This window comes from Triticum aestivum, chromosome 4B, assembly GCF_018294505.1.
Source record: "Triticum aestivum cultivar Chinese Spring chromosome 4B, IWGSC CS RefSeq v2.1, whole genome shotgun sequence".
NCBI lineage: Eukaryota > Viridiplantae > Streptophyta > Magnoliopsida > Poales > Poaceae > Triticum > Triticum aestivum.
This window is the reverse complement of record NC_057804.1, coordinates 628,562,393-628,569,095: the sequence shown is the minus strand read 5'-3', so window position 1 is coordinate 628,569,095 and position 6,703 is coordinate 628,562,393. Positions and strand designations below refer to the sequence as shown.

The following is a 6,703-nucleotide window of genomic DNA, read 5'->3' as shown; positions in this document are numbered from 1 at the left end:
AAAGTAGTAGCAATAAACTGAACGATCATATGCTATACTAATGCTTGGGTCTTGTCCATCACATCATTCTTCTAATGATGTGATCCCGTTATCAAGTGACAACACATGTCTATGGTTAGGAAACCTTATTCATCTTTTGATCAACGAGCTAGTCTAGTAGAGGCTCACTAGGGACACGGTGTTGTCTATGTATCCACACATGTATCTGAGTTTCCGACCAATACAATTCTAGCATGGATAATAGACGTTTATCATGAATAGGAAAATATGATAATAACCAATTTATTAGTGCCTCTAGGGCATATTTCCAACAAAAGCGCCCTTTGTCCGATTACCGAAGCCGATTCAACCGACCCCAGGTACATCATGTTACCGTTCCTTGCATGAACTAACTAATTTACTTTTGCATACACGACGCATAACTTGCGCCATTCATGATAAAATATGGTTTTAGGGTTTATTTACGTTTTATCCTACCGTTTATATTTGTGTATATTCATTGGAACTCAAATACTGTGCAACGACCGTGCTATTCCATGCTTTCTCTGTCCAGCAGATTTATTAAGTCCCCTTCAATTTTGACCCTAAAGCTGGTTAGGTGTAACTCATAAAAATGATTCATATGCCAAAAAGTATATCATTGGATCAGTATTCCAAGGATGTTTACAATGATATGTATTTTCGTGATATATAACACATGGTTTATTTATCAAATTTTAAGTCAAAAATATGCTCAAAACTCGAAGGCGACTAAAAACCTAGACAATGGAAGTACTGTGTCGAGCACACAATGTTGGAATTATGAGGACTCGTCCTGATCCCACACTTGTGGATCTCACAAGAGGACCACCTACACACAACGGCACAAACCATGTTAAGGAGGCAGGTATACAAGCGTAAGTGAGCTCATTAGAAATCTTGTATCCATTATCATTGTTACAATGTTTATATTAGATAAGGGCCCCCGAGTTTTAGTTTCGCCCCAGGCCCAAAATCTCAGGACCGGCCCTGCCCCTCCCCCAACTCCAACACGGGCGAATACAACGACCACAGCCAGGGGCGACACGGGCGGAACCTAGACCTGCCACCGCATCAATCTCTCCCGTCGCGCCTTTCCTCTTCTCGCTCTCGCCGGATGAAGCCGCCGGACTAAGTCCGCCCGCGAGGACGGCGGCGGGGGTTCCCCGTTCTGCGGGGCGTTCTCGTGGTGGAGGGAGGCTCGCTCCCATTTGTCATGGCAGCCATGGCACCTGGTGGATTCAGGTCGCGTCTCCGGCGGGTGGCAGCAGTCGTGTCATCGTTGTTGGGATCCTAGGCTATGGACCGAATCTCCCGTTGGCGAGTCGGGTGGGTATGGCGTCCCTTCCCTTCCCGCCCCTGAAGTTTTTCCAAGCACGTTCCGACAGCCCGCGAGCTCCGGGGATCTGCCTTAAGCTCCTTCTCGGCATCTGTGCTTGCTACTGTTGCGGTGTTGTGGCAGCGGGATGCCAGATCTGGCTGGTCTCAGTCGATTTTGGCTCTCCGGCGTCTGCTGGTGGTGAGGAGGTGGCTCCTGCATGGCATTGGCGTCGTTGCCACACTGGAGGTGCACAGGGTCAGCGGCTGCGCACGGCTTCGACTATTGGAGCGAGGGTGATTATCAAGTCTCCTCCGAGCGAAAACTTGACCAGCAAGAGCCGACCAGCGATGGCGGCGCCTATGGGTGTCGTTCTTTTTCTTGAGGGTGTCGCCGTGGAGTTCTTCGACCCGCTCCATCCTCGGATATGGTTCTTTGGGCGAAAGCCTAGACCCGTTTGGGTCGGCCAACGACGTTGTCCCTATGACATTTCTCCCTTTGTGCATTGCTTTGAAGATCAGCGATCCTTCTCAGCGCTCCTATTGGGCTGGATGTGCAAGGCGTCACGGTTTGCAGGTGGCCAACCGGTGATGTGAGTGGTTGGCGTTGCGACTCGTGCGACGATGATGATGGTGATGGGTGGACCTGGGTTGCGTCTTGTCCTTCTGATGTCGATGGTTTGGTTCGCCGACGAGTGCCCCTTTGCTTTGTTTCTCACTGTGACAGAGAAGTCGGAGCTGCGTGCGGCGAGGCCCGTGTGGCAACGATGACTCCATGATGGTGGTTTCGGCATGCGGTGCTATTCAAAGGTTGTGCTGGGCTAGGTCGATGCGAGGCTTGCAACTTTCTCATGTGAAGCGCATCAACAAAATCGGAGTTGTCGGTCCTCGACGTCTGCGGTCGATTGTTTGGCTATGGCCGATGAGGTCCTCGTGTGTCGATCGTTCGATGGGGTCTTGATAGGTCGTCATTGGTGGAGTCAGAGTCGCCTGCTCCGAGAGAGGTGATAACGATGACATTGCAGGCAACCTCGACGATGTCCACTTCTCGGAGGTGTGTGTGATCTTGTAGGTGCCAGGTCGACCGAGGTGCCCTTTCTTGTGGGCATGTTATAACGGTTTTCTGCCGGATTTTTGTTAATTAACCGGACAACTCTATTCTATCTTCTTTAGTGAACCGTGCCTTAAGGGACTGCGTTTAAAAAAAGAACTCGGGCAAATTGAGTGTCAAAAATGGCTCTCAGTTCACATCAGCGGAGAGTGTTAGAATACAATGTACGTATATATGGTTGTATATATAAAACCGTATATACCCTTTAAGTTGCGTGCATGGTGATCTTGTAATCTGGTAGTTAGGTTCTTGCTTCTATCCTTATCTTGTAGATTAGCTAACTTGAGGATCAAGCCTAACCTAACTACCGAATCCTATAAACCCTAGCCTATGGCTATATATAACAGGTAACGCATCCCTGCTAGGCATACGCTTCAAGCCATCTTTCATGGTATTCAGAGCCTATCTCCTCTAAGCACATCTCTCGTAGCCATGGCCTCCTCAAGCTCCACTGTCGCCGCGCCTGCCCTAATCCCCATAGCCGACCGACGCCATCGCTCCAACTTTCTGGTATGGTACGCGCAAGCCATGGCGGCCATCCGTGGGGCGCAGCTCGTCTCCTACCTCAATCTAGAGAGGGAGCAGCCGGAGCAGAAGCTCCGCGACAAGGACGACAAGCACATGGACGTGCCCAACCCTGCTTACGATATCGACAAGGCTCGAGATTCTCAGGTGCTGAGCTTCATATTCAACTCCATCTCAGCCCCTGTTATGGTTCAGGTTGCACACTACGACATGGCAGCCGAAGCATGGGCCGCCATCAGGGAGATCTTTATCTCCCAAACTCAAGCACACGTCGTCAACACCAGAATCTCCCTCTCCACCACCAAGAAGGGCAACTCGACGATGGCCGAGTACATCGGGCGCATGAAGGCGCTCGGTGTTGAGATGGCATCGGTGGGCAAGCCGCTCACCGACGACGACATGGTGTCCTACATCCTGGCGGGACTCGACTACGACTACATGTCCTTTGTCTCCATGATCTGTGCTCGGACTCAGCAAATCAAGGTGAGCGAGCTTTACTCGCAGCTGATCAACTTTGAAAGCAGATTGGCTATGTTTGAAGGCGGAGGGCAGTCCTCCCACTCCTCTGCCAACGCCGTGTCTTGGCAGACGCGGTGGATCCAACCATGGCGGTGGCCGCGCTGGCAACGGTGGCCGCAATGGAGGCGGCCGTGGCAACGGCTGTGGTGGTCGTGTTGTGGCGGCGGCCGCGGCAATGGAGGAGGCCAGAAGCCCGAAAAGATCTGCCTGATGTCTTCTCCCAAATCTGCAACAAGCCCAATCACACGACCATGGAGTGCTATATACGTTTTGATATCTCCTTCAACAAGGAGAAAAGTGCAGCAGCCGTCAGCACCAACTCCTCCTACGGGGTAGACACAAACTGGTATGTGGACTCGGGTGCAACAGACCACACATTACCAACAAGCTCGACAAACTCACCATCTGTGACAAGTACAATCGACACGATCAAGTAAACGTGCCAAACGGTGTAGGTATGAAGATTTACCATGTAGGTCATGCATATGTTCGTACCCGTACTCGCAATCTTCATCTTAAAAATATTTTGCATGTGCCCAAAGCCACCAAAAACTTGATCTCTGCTCATCGTCTAGCTTATGACAATCATGTGTTTCTTGAAACTCATCCTCAATTTTTCTATGTCAAGGACAAGGCAACGAGGAGAACCCTCCTCCACGGTAGGTGTAGAAACGGGCTCTATCCCCTATCATCAGCTCCCATAAGCTCGAGCAGACATGCACTTGGCGCCATCAAGATCTCTCCATCAAGGTGGCACGATCGTTTAGGACATCCATCCTCAACAATAGTTCAACATGTTCTTAGACACAATCAAATTTCCTTTTCTAGCAAAGAGTTGAATAAAGAGGGAGTGTGTGATGCTTGCCAACAAGGCAAGAGCCATCAACTTACCTATCCAAATTCTAGTAGTATCTCAAAAGCTCCTTTAGAGCTAGTTTTCTCTGATGTATGGGGGCCTGCCCGAGATTCAATCAATAAGAAAAATTATTATGTGAGTTTCATCGATGATTTCAGCAAATTCACATGGATATATATCCTCAAACATGGATCAGAAGTTTTCAAAGTGTTTCATGAGTTTCAAGCACTAGTTGAACGACTTTTTGATCGCAAGATTATCACCATGCAAACAGATTGGGGCGGTGAGTATGAGCGCCTCAACTCATTCTTTCATAAAATAGGGATCACACATCACGTATCATGTCCACATACCCATCAACAAAATGGGTCAGCCGAGAGGAAACATAGGCACATTGTAGATGTGGGTCTCTCGCTTTTAGCTCATGCTTCCATGCCCTTAAAATTTTGGGACGAAGCTTTTCTAGCCGGCACCTATCTTATCAATCACACTCCTAGCAAAGGATCAATCTTGATACTCCCTTGGAAAAATTGTTTCATGAAAAACGCAACTACCATGCTCTACGCATCTTTGGTTGTGCATATTGGCCAAATCTCCGACCCTTTCATGCTAAGAAGGTAGAATTCCGTTCAAAACAATGTGTTTTTCTTGGCTATAGCAATCCCCATAAAGGGTTCTAGTGTATCGATGTAAAAGAAGGACGTGTCTACATCTCTCGAGATGTTATCTTTGACGAAACAATTTTTCCATTTGCCTCGCTTAATCCAAATGTTGATGTTCCCCTTCGTTCCGACGTTCTTCTTCTTGCAGAAACTGCTCCATCCGAACCTCTTGATCATGGGGACGAACAGACAGCTGATCCTTTGGTTAATCTTCATAAAAATCCTGCTATAAATTTTGGTGGAAATTCTGTTGTTGGCTATGATTTTATGCAGCAGACAGGCGCGGAACATGATGCATATTCAGTGCTGCGCCGGATACAGTCAGCGGCGATCCTGGGGAAGATTTTCCCTCGCCTACCGTGCCGGACAGCGGGATCCGTACCGCATCAGCCTCGGGACCGGGCGACCCAGCCTCGCCACGACGTGTGTCCTCTCGCGGGCCCGTGGGCGCGGCGCTGTGGCGCACTCAGGGTCAGGTGGACCCACAAGCAGCGAGGCGCCGCTTTCCACCCGCCAAGTGGTGTGTTCTCCTCCGCACGGTAGTGCGGGCCAATCAGGCGCGTCATAGGCGGGCGACAGTATCCGCCTCGGATCTGCGGCTGTAGGGCCAGGCGCGGATGCTGGCGACAGCGCCATGATCCTCCTTGGATCTAGTGCGGCTGGGTCAGGCTCCGGATCTGCTGTGCAGGACTCCGGATCTTCTTTGCAGCCGCCTTCTGCGATGATTCCTATGTCCCCACCAAGAACAAGATCCTAGCATGGTATCTTAAAACCAAAAGTACGTACGGTTGGTACAGTCAGGTACGACAAGGGGCGTTTTGTTGGTCTTGCTATCACAGGAGAACCAAACACTTTGGTAGAGGCATTGGAAAATAAAAATTGAAAAAATGCAATGAATGAGGAATATAATGCTCGTATGAAAAATAGAACATGGCATCTAGTTCCTCGAGCAAAAGGGTGAAACTTAATTGACTGTAAATGGGTCTATAGAATTAAAAGAAAGGCAAATGGAGAAATAGATAGATACAAGGCTAGACTAGTTGCAAAGGGTTTTAAACAAAGATATGGTATAGACTATGAGGATACCTTTAGCCCTGTTGTGAAAGCAGCTACTGTCAGACTTGTTCTCTCTATTGCAGTATCAAACAATTGGAGTCTTCATCAATTGGATGTGTAGAATACGTTCCTTCATGGCGTTCTAGAGGAAGAAGTTTATATGAGACAACCACCTGGGTGTGAGGTAAAGGACAAGTATCATTATGTATGTAAGCTTGACAAGGCTTTATATGGTTTGAAGCAAGCACCTAGAGCATGGTACTCTACGCTGAGTGTGAAACTCCAAAGACTTGGTTTTCAGCCATCCAAAACTGACACATCACTATTCTTCTACAGAAAAGGCAAAATCACCATTTTATGCTACTATATGTTGATGATATTATTGTTGCAAGCTCATCACAGGATGCAACCAAAGCATTGCTTGAAGAGCTAAGGAGAGACTTTGCTCTTAGGCCAACTCCACCGCGCTACCCCATCCGAACGTCCGCGCGCGTCCGTTTGGGGAGCGTTTGGGCGGACGTCCGGGGGGCGGACATGCGGATGGCGTAGCTGCGCCCAGCGCGCACAAGCCTCTGGACCCAAACGGTCCGCCCCGGACGCGGACGGGCGCGGGAGCGCGGCCACGAGCGCGTCGACGGG

At 49.4% G+C, this 6,703-nt stretch overlaps 1 pseudogene; it reads left to right on the top strand.

Moving 5' to 3' along the window:
* The first annotated feature begins 3,352 nt into the window (after positions 1 to 3,352).
* Positions 3,353 to 3,491, top strand: LOC123095334 (uncharacterized; annotated as a pseudogene).
* The last annotated feature ends 3,212 nt before the right edge of the window (positions 3,492 to 6,703 follow it).